This window comes from Nerophis ophidion, linkage group LG01, assembly GCF_033978795.1.
Source record: "Nerophis ophidion isolate RoL-2023_Sa linkage group LG01, RoL_Noph_v1.0, whole genome shotgun sequence".
In the NCBI taxonomy this organism is placed as follows: domain Eukaryota; kingdom Metazoa; phylum Chordata; class Actinopteri; order Syngnathiformes; family Syngnathidae; genus Nerophis; species Nerophis ophidion.
The window spans coordinates 43,057,597-43,068,123 of record NC_084611.1 but is presented as its reverse complement, the minus strand read 5'-3'; positions in this window follow the sequence as shown (position 1 = coordinate 43,068,123).

Genomic DNA, 10,527 nt, shown 5'->3' with positions numbered 1-10,527 from the left:
AGATGGCAGGGTCAGTGCATAGGCACTGAGAAGTGTGGCATAGCGATTCCTGACCAGGGAGATACGGAGGGTCATTAGTCTCTCACTAATGCCGACAGGTGTTTCAGTGAGTCTTGGCAGCAGGGTATTTTTGATGGCCAGTCCTACAACATTCAGATGTTGTCCTCCTGAGGGGTAGCCTTTCCAGAAGAATGTGTAGCCCATACCTTCCCCAGTTAGAGAGCCTTCATCCAGGATCCTGTTCTCACTCAGGACAGCAATGTCAATGTTGTAGCGATTCAGCTCTGCAGCAACCAAGGCAGTTCTCCTGTGAGGTCTGTCAGATCTGCCGTACGAGTCCAGGAGAGTCCTTACATTCCATGTTGCCAGTTTCAAGTTGCATGATTTTCTATTTTTATTTTTATTTCGACCGCGGGTATATGGAATGGCCCGATAGGTGCGGTATCCTATCCAAGCGAGAATGAGTGGGCAATTTTTAGGCCACCTTTTCTAGGCTCATCCTCAATTGAGGTGAGCAGTGCCATCCCTAAATAAGGCTGCCCAAACACACAGGGGTCTGCCGAAAACAGCTTCCACTCAACCGAGCTGTTAGCGAACTATACCCTGTGCTGCTGCCGTGCAGGGTTCTAGCTAAGAGCTTCCAGTCCATTCAAACCTGCTCCCGTCGCCAGAAACCCCATTGCCGTCAGACTTCAATCAGATGTAAGTCCAGGTGCTGTTCACCATGGTCAGAAGTGGGTACCTGTGCAAGGAGATATTTAAGTGCTGTATGGGAGCCTATAAAGGACTGTATATTTCACCTTAGGGGGATGACTCCATCCATCCATCCATCCATCCATCCATTTTCTACCGCTTATTCCCTTTTGGGGTTGCAGGGGGCGCTGGCGCCTATCTCAGCTACAATCGGGTGGAAGGCGGGGTACACCCTGGACAAGTCGCCACCTCATCACAGGGCCAACACAGATAGACAGACAACATTCACACTCACATTCACACACTAGGGCCAATTTAGTGTTGCCAATCAACCTATCCCCAGGTGCATGTCTTAGGAAGTGGGAGGAAGCCGGAGTACCCAGAGGGAACCCACGCATTCACAGGGAGGACATGCAAACTCCACACAGAAAGATCCCAATCCTGGGATTGAACCCAGGACTGCAGGGCCTTCGTATTGTGAGGCAGACACACTAACCCCTCTGCCACCGTGAAGCCCATTGACTCCAATTATTTAATATTTATGTAAGAATCTAATCTAAGAGGGAGTGAGAGGAGACGGCTGATAAAGTTTAACAATTTACTATACACCCAAATAAACATACAATAATTACACATCAATCACTCTTCCCCACTCACACGCTACCTCCCCAATAGAACAACCCACACTAAACCAATCACAGGACACACACACACAGTCCAACCTGGGCCCCTTGGCTGGGCCAGATGATTGTCCGTTGCGGTCCTGGTGAATCGGTGGTGCACTTAGGGTTAGTGAGTTGCAACTGCTTGGATACAAAGGGGGCATTGGAGAGGGGGGACACCTCCCGTTGTGGAGTAGAGATGGCGGGAGGAAAGCACAGCCGTGCTTCCGTTAACACGACTCAGGAGGTCCAGTCTGGAGCGAGAGGAGAACCAGCTTCGTCCTGGGTCACCTGTCTGTCGACAAGTCCCTGAGGGCGTGCAACGGACACGCCAAGCTCGCGTGTCCACGTCCCTCGCAGCGACGTAGCAACAGTAGCACGCAACTAAACTCGCTATACTGTCCCACTCTTGCTCTCCAAACTATACAGTCAACGGGGAGAGGGTCTATATAAACAACTAAATTAAACGTGACTAAACCTACCGTTCTTTAAGTCACGATGCAGCACAGAAACACAAGTGCGAGCTGCGGTTAGCTTCCTAGCGGTTAGCATGCACTTCATGTATCCTGGCAACGTGAAGCGCCCAAATGTTCTAAAATTAAACGAGTGTAAATGATACATGGTCACTTACACTCTGAAACAATATTCTTACTGTGGTTCTTTCGCCAATCTGCAATCGTGGTAAACTTTCTGCCATGGAGAACTACCGACGCTGCGCTGCACTGTTAGTGCCGGAACTCTTTTAAACAATTTTTCTACCAGCTGGCGGAAACGGAAACGCCCGTAACCGTGGCAACTGAAACCATAACAACGGTTAAAAGACTTAAATATGCACATTTCAGCTTCCCAAACGAAACGTAGTAAATAGAAACAAATAATAATAGTAATAATATTAATCCCATAACAGAAATTATCTCCTAAATGGAGAACTTAAAGAAACTATTACAAAAACATTCAAACCTTCAGAACAAGCACCAAAGGAGGTGTGCTTTCTACACTAGCACTATTTTCACCACAATGAGGTAAACCCGGTGGCATGGGTGAGCCCATGACGACCAGTCCCCCGCCATGACTGCAGGAGGTTGCCGGGTCCTTAATCTTTCAAAGCCCGCCTATTGCGCACCACCACCACATTGCTTTTCTGTCAGGGTGTGCTCCCTTAGCCTTTGCCTAAATAAGCTGCCCCACAAGGCAATGGGGCTATTTACCCATAGTTGGGGCGGGGTTGACGGGCGTCAGGGTGTGTTCCACACAATGGTGGGTCTATACGCCACGTCTCTGGGGCCCACTGCTGCTCTGAGATCCCCTTCAGTTTAGTTCGGGGTCTGCAAAGACCCTTATCTGTGTGTGGCCACGAGGAGGCACTAAAGGAGTCTTGGTGGTGGAGAAGCTTTGTACCAGCAGGAGGAGACTTACGCACTCGGCTCCTCTTTTCTACCCCCCGAGGGGGGCTAGCTGGCGGCGGTAGCTGTAAGCAGAGAGTAGGAAGCAGAAAGCAACATGCACTGTCTACAGACATCGCTCTACTTTTACTGCACTAGACGCGTCACACACACCCTGTGTATACACACACACTTTGTGTATACACACACACACACACATTTATATACATACATACAGTGGGGCAAAAAAGTATTTAGTCAGCCACCTATTATGCAAGTTCTCCCACTTAAAATGAGGACAGAGGTCTGTAATTTTCATCATAGATACACTTCAACTGTGAGAGACAGAATGTGAAAAAAAATCCAGGAATTCACATTGTAGGAATTTTAAAGAATTTATTTGTAAATTATGGTGGAAAATAAGTATTTGGTCAACCATTCAAAGTTCTCACTGATGGAAGGAGGTTTTGCCTCAAAATCTCACGATGCATGGCCCCATTCATTCTTTCCTTAACATGGATCAATCGTCCTGTCCCCTTAGCAGAAAAACAGCCCCAAAGCATGATGTTTCCACCTCCATGCTTCACAGTAGGTATGGCAGGGGCGCTCACACTTTTTCTGCAGGCGAGCTACTTTTCAATTGACCAAGTCGAGGAGATCTACCTCATTCCTATTTATAATTTATATTTATTTATTTATGAAAGAGACATTTTTGTTAACAAGTTAATGGTGTTTAATGATAATACAAGCATGTTTAACACACATAGATTACTTTCTTTCATGAAGACAAGAATATAAGTTGGTGTATTTGATTCTGATGACTTGCATTCATTGGAATTAGACAGTGGTGCTGATAACGTCCGCATTTTCAAATGGAGGAAAAAAAAAAAGTCCTCCTTTCTGTCCAATACCACATGAAAGTGGTTGGATTTGGCATCTCATTTGTCCAACTTGCATACTCGTTTTTAAACACTTTGTTATGAGAGTAGCATATGTGTGTGGCCCTTTAATGTCTTGCAGCAGGTGAGTGACGTCAGTGAGTGTGCGGGTGGGCAAGCAAGTGAGAAAGCGGTCGCTGAGGGCGGGGGAGAAATACATTGGCATCAAACTCCGTAGCTTGCTAGCTTGTGCACGCTAGCTTTCTGAGACTCTTATTTTGTTAGCACAGGCAGGATGAAACAGGTATTTTATGGTGAAGACAGGAACTGTGCAGTCGGTCTTTAGAGTTTTGACAGTAGGTACGGAGTCTCTAGAAATAAAATGTGTTTCTCTGCGTCCGCCCTGTTAGTGATTTTTTTCTTAAATATGAGCTTGCAGCAGCCAGCGTCATCTCACAAGATCCTCGGGTGCCGAGAATGTCAAACAACTGACGAAAGTGAAGTCTTGGTATGATTGATGATTGCTCATTTTTATGTATATTTTTTAATGCCTGGCTTGAGATCGACTGACACACCCTCCGAGATAAATAAATAAATAAATGGGTTGTACTTGTATAGCGCTTTTCTACCTTCAAGGTACTCAAAGCGCTTTGACACTACTTCCACATTTACCCATTCACACACACATTCACACACTGATGGAGGGAGCTGCCATGCAAGGCGCCAACCAGCACCCATCAGGAGCAAGGGTGAAGTGTCTTGCTCAGGACACAACGGACGTGACGAGGTTGGTTCTAGGTGGGATTTGAACCAGTGACCCTCGGGTTGCGCACGGCCACTCTCCCACTGCGCCACACCGTCCCTGATCTATAATAATAATCCTATAAGTCAAATATGTATAATTAGTGCTATGATAAGTCAAAAATATATTATAAATGCAATAATATATTATATTATTATAATAATATATTATAAATGCAATAATAAGTACAAGAAAATACATAACAAAGTCAAAAAAGTATAATGAATGTTATGAAGGAGTATAATAGTAATGTGTAAAGAGGTACATGATTTTGCCAGTGGGCAGGAGGGTGTTGAGGAGAAGCAGACTTGTGCAGAGTTTGCCACACATCAGTGTACGCCTCTTTGCTCTTAGAAGTGGAGCTTCAAACATGTACAAATATATACATATATATATACATATACAAACACATATATACCTGCATGTATATACACACACGAACACACATTTAAAATATGATATATATATATATATATATATACACACATGAAAAATTAATACAATAAAAAGTATTACATATAAAATGTAGTACTAGCCCTTCTTTTCGAGAGTGTATACTATATAGTATGTCAACATATTACAAAACCCAAAACCAGTGAAGTTGGTACGTTGTGCAAATGGTAAATAAAAACAGAATACAATGATTTGCAAAATCCTTTTCAAACTATATTCAATTGAACAGACTGCAAAGACAAAATACCCAACGCTCGAACTGGTAAACTTTGTTATTTTGTGCAAATATTAGCTCATTTGGAATTTGATGCCTGTAACATGTTTCAAAAAAGTTGACACAAGTGGCAAAAAAGACTGACAACGTTAAAAGAATGCTCATCAAACACTAATTTGGAAAATCCCGCAGGTGAACAGGCTAATTTGGAACAGCTGGGTGTAGGGCTGGGCGATATGGCGTTTTCTTAATATTTCAATATTTTTAGGCCATGTCACGATATTCATCTCGATATTTTGCCTTCGCCTTGAAAGAACACTTGATACATATAATCACAGCAGTATGATGATTCTATGTGTCTTCATTAAAACATTCTTGTTCATACTGCATTAATATATGCACATTTTAAACATATATGCAGAGAGGGAAATCACAACTAGGTCAATTTACCAAAACTGTATTTATTAAACAGTTATTAAGCAGTGCCACAAACATTCATGTCATTTTCAAAACAGAATGTGCAAGATTGTCAGAAAAATTTTAAAACAAACTATTAATGCACTTTTGTGCATTATGTCACTAAGATGACATATCAGAACAACACTAAATTAAAGTGTATTTTCTGTATAGAACGCTACTACAATAGTTTAAAATAAAAAAAGTGCACTTTTGTGCATGATGTCACAAGATATTTCAATAACTGTCAAATAAAAATGAGCTGCATAATAGGAAATCCAAGTGTATGTCCTTCGCTATGAGGTAGGTTCCTGCGGACGTTATCGCCTTCTGTTGACTATTGTTTTCCACGGTGTTGATCTGGAAAAGGTTTCTTCTGCATTTTTGGGTGTGGCACTGGACCGGAAATGTTGACATGCAGAGTTTCAAGCACTCATTCTCTAGTGAGTGACTTTTCAAATGATGCTACAAATTAGCAATAATGCTACTTTTTGTAGTAACGCTTTTGCTGCATACTTTACATATTACGGTTGTCTTTTCAACATATTCCCGCTTGAAGCCAAACCACCGCCAGACGATGGAACCTGTGCTGTTTTTCTCGAGAATTAATCAATCTTCCTTCATTTCTTACCAGATTTGCACCTTTTTTCTCTCGTATTACCACTCACATCGCACTGCTAGCACCACAGCTAACGTTACCCATGCTGCTACCGCTCTGCTTCGCGAGGGCGTATCACATTGCATGTGTGACAGTGGGTGACGGATGTAAGAAGGTGCGGTTGTTTCATCTCTCTGTGAGGAGAGACAAGGAAGAATGACAAAAGCCTGTAGTGTAATGCCCGCAGCTAAGAGCAACTGCGTGAGAACATATACTCGAAAATCACGATATAGTCATTTTCTATATCGCACAGAGACAAACCCGCAATATATTGAGTATATTCGATATATCGCCCAGCCCTAGGTGGGTGCCATGATTGGGTATAAAAGCAACTTCCATGAAATACTCAGTCATTCACAAACAAGGATGGGGCGAGGGTCACCACTTTGTGAACAAATGCGTGAGCAAATTGTCCAACAGTTTAAAAACAACATTTCTCTACAAACTATTGCAAGGAATTTAGGGATTTCACCATCTACGGTCCGTATTATCATCTAAAGGTTCAGAGAATCTGGAGAAATCATTGTACGTAAGCAGCAAGGCTCAAAACCAACATTGAATGCCTGTGACCTTCGATCCCTCAGGCGGTACTGCATCAAAAATCGACATCAGTGTGTAAAGGATATCACCACATGGGCTCAGGAACACTTCACAAAACCACTGTCAGTTACTACAGTTTGTTGCTACATCTGTAAGTGCAAGTTAAAACTGTACTATGCAAAGCAAAAGCCGTTTATCAACACCAGCCAGAAACGCCACCGGCTTTGCTGGGCCCGAGCTCATCTAAGATGGACTGATGCAGAGTGTAAAAGTGTTCTGTGGTCATTGTTTTTGGAAACTGTGGATGTCGTATCATCCAGACCAAAGAGGAAAATAACCATCCGGACTGTTATAGGCACAGAGTTCAAAAGCCAGCATCTGTGATGGTATAGGTATGTACTACTGCCTAAGGCATGGGTAACTTACACATCTGTGAAGGCACCATTAATGCTGGAATATACATACAGGTTTTGGAGCAACATATGTTGTCATCCAAGCAACGTCTTTTTCATGGACGCTCCTGCTTATTTCATCAAGACAATGCCAAGCAATGTGTTACAACAGTTTGGCTTTGTAGTGAAAGAGTGCGAGTACTAGACTAGCCTGCCTGTAGTCCAGACCTGTCTCCCGTTGAAAATGTGTGGCACATTATGAAGCCTAAAATACCACAACTGAGACCCCAGACTGTTGAACAACTAAAGTTAAAGTACCAATGATTGTCACACACATACTAGGTGTGGTGAAATTTGTCCTCTGCATGTGACCCATCCCTTGATCACCCCCAGGGAAGTGAGGGGAGCAGTGGGCAGCAGCTGTGCTGCGCCCGGGAATCATTTATAGTGATTTAACCCCCAATTCCAACCCTTGATGCTGAGTGTTAAGCAGGGAGGTAATGGGTCCCATTTTTTAATAGTTTTTGGTATGACTCGGCCGGGATTTGAACTCACAACCTCCCGATCAAAAAGCGTCAAAAATTGGTCTCCTCAGTTCCCAAACATTTACTGAGTGTTGTTAAAAGGAAAGGCCATGTAACACAGTGGTAAAAATGCCCCCGTGACAACTTTTTTGCAATGTGTTGCTGCCATTATATTCTAAGTTAATGATTATTTGCCAAAAAAACAAGTTTCTCAGTTCCAACATTAAATATATTGTCGTTGCAGTCCACTCAATTAAATATAAGTTGAAAAGGATTTGCAAATCATTGTATTCAGTTTTTTTTTTAACGAATTTCACAACGCGCCAACTTCACAGGTTTTGGGTTTTGTAATATAGAGATGGAATCTGTCATTTCTTGGTGTGTGTGGGACTGCTTGTCACAGATGGTGCCTTTGGGCAAAAACTTGGATAGGCTCGTTTGCTGTGTTTTTCTTTTCATCATGTTGTGGTTTTGAGGTAAAGTTAGTATTTTGTCGCAGTTCAACTCTGTATCTGTACTGTTTTTTGTGTTGTGTCTGTAGGTGTTAGAAGACAATAGATGTGTTCAAGTCGCTTGCAACGACTTGTTGGCGACATGTTTTTACAGATTAGCCTACCGTTGTTTGGATGGTGTCTGACTTTTATTTTTTTTATTTTTTTATTTATTTATTTATTTTTTATTTTTATTTTTTTCCAAACAAAGGAGTTCTTCTCTTTGGCACCGATTCCTCTTCGGGTATTGTTGGTTTAGCTTCGGTTGTGCTCTCCGTCTGTGCAATGAGATCCATGCTCCTGTCGGCTCTCGCTGTAAAGTTCTTTCAAGTGACGTAAAAATGCTCCCGCAAAAGTACCAGTGTTGCTGCAGTCACATGGGCTGCAGCCCAGGCGTTAGAATTGAGATAAACAACAGAGAGTTGCATTGTACGATGCATATTTTTACGTCGTACGATATGTGTCGCAATATCGCACAGCACTAGAGTCAATGGTAGTAAGCCAAAACGTAAGCTCGGAAAGGAACTAACTTGATACATTTCAATCTAGCGCCATGAGTGTGTGGCTGAAAGTGTGGAGAGCAGTCAGTGATGCAGGTGGAGATCGACCAGTCGATCGCGATCGACATAATGGGCACCCCTGAGGTATGGTGTTCTTGGGATGCAACTTAGTATTCTACTTCCTCCAAACACGACCAGTTGAGTTTATACCAAAAAGTTCTATTTTGGTTTCATCTCACCACATGACATTCTCCCAATCCTCTGCTGTATCATCCATGTATCCATTTTGGTATAAACTCAACTTGTCGTGTTTGGAGGAAGAATACTGAGGTGCATCCCAAGAACACCACACCTACTGTGAAGCATGGGGGTGGAAACATCATGCTTTGGGGCTGTTTTTCCGCTAAGGGGACAGGACGATTGATCCGTGTTAAGGAAAAAATGACTGGGGCCATGTATCGTGAGATTTTGAGCCAAAACCTCCTTCCATCAGTGAGAGCTTTGAATGGTTGACCAAATACTTATATTCCACCATAATTTACAAATCAATTCTTTAAAATTCCTACAATGTGAATTCCTGGATTTATTTTCACATTCTGTCTCTCACAGTTGAAGTGTACCTATGATGAAAATTACAGACGTCAGCCATCATTTTAAGTGGGAGAACTTGCACAATCGGTGCCTGACTAAATACTTTATTGCCCTACTGTACATACATACATATATATATATATATATATATATATATATATATATATATATATATATATATATATATATATATATATATGATGAATATATAATTATCATAATGGATTTATTGGATATTAAGTGTATGTGAAAGTTCAACTCCGACCTTGTTTACTCAACTTTTATTTATATATATATATAAATAAAACTATATACATATATATATATATACATATATATATATATATATATATATATATATATATATATATATATATATATATATACATACACACACACGTGCATATTTTTTTTATTATTATATTCTTGGATTTTTTTTTTTTTTACTATGCTTTCATTTTCTATACACACTGTTAATCACTTTGTGATTCTGTCTGTGAAATCCGCTATATAAATAAATGTAAATTACTTATTTTTCCTCTAGGCTTTAAATTTCTTGGTAGGAGCGAAAGTTTGACAGACATAGCAACAGTAACTAATGGGGGCGGGGCTAAGTGGAACATTCCTTCACGCGGATGGGTAGCAGGCTAATGTGTGGACCACAATTACACAAAATGGATAAATTTGTGACTCGCACCTCAAAGGTCATCGAACCAGAGCCAGCGCCTGCACAGGAACAAAACTCTGACTGGCTTAATCAACCAAAAAGCCAACCAAAAAGAAAATATGATGAAGGATATCTTGCTCTTGGATTCACGGCAACGGCGGTGGGGGCAGAGGAGAGACCCCTGTGTGTTCTGTGTCTAAAACCGTTCGCAGCAGACAGCATGAGACCCAACAAATTAAAGAGACACCTCGAGACCACACACCTCAATCACGTCAATAAGCCACTTGATTTCTTTCAAAGAAAACTGGCAGAGTAGTTATTTTATTTATTGTTGAACTTGATGCAAGTTATACCACAGCTGCACAGTTATTTTATGTATTATTGAACTTGATGTTATTTTATGTTATTGAGTTTGAATGTAAACAACTTGAATGTTACTTGATGTTCAATAAATTTGAAAATGTTATGCTTGGCATTAGCGTTCTGTTGGGGCGATGGGGGCAGGTGGGGCTTGAAAACTCCCCCTTGTCGAAAGTGGGGGATGACAAAAAAAGTTTGAGAACCACTGCTTTAACGTAAACCATGATCATAAAAAAAACAACACTTACTGTGGCTGGAAAAGAG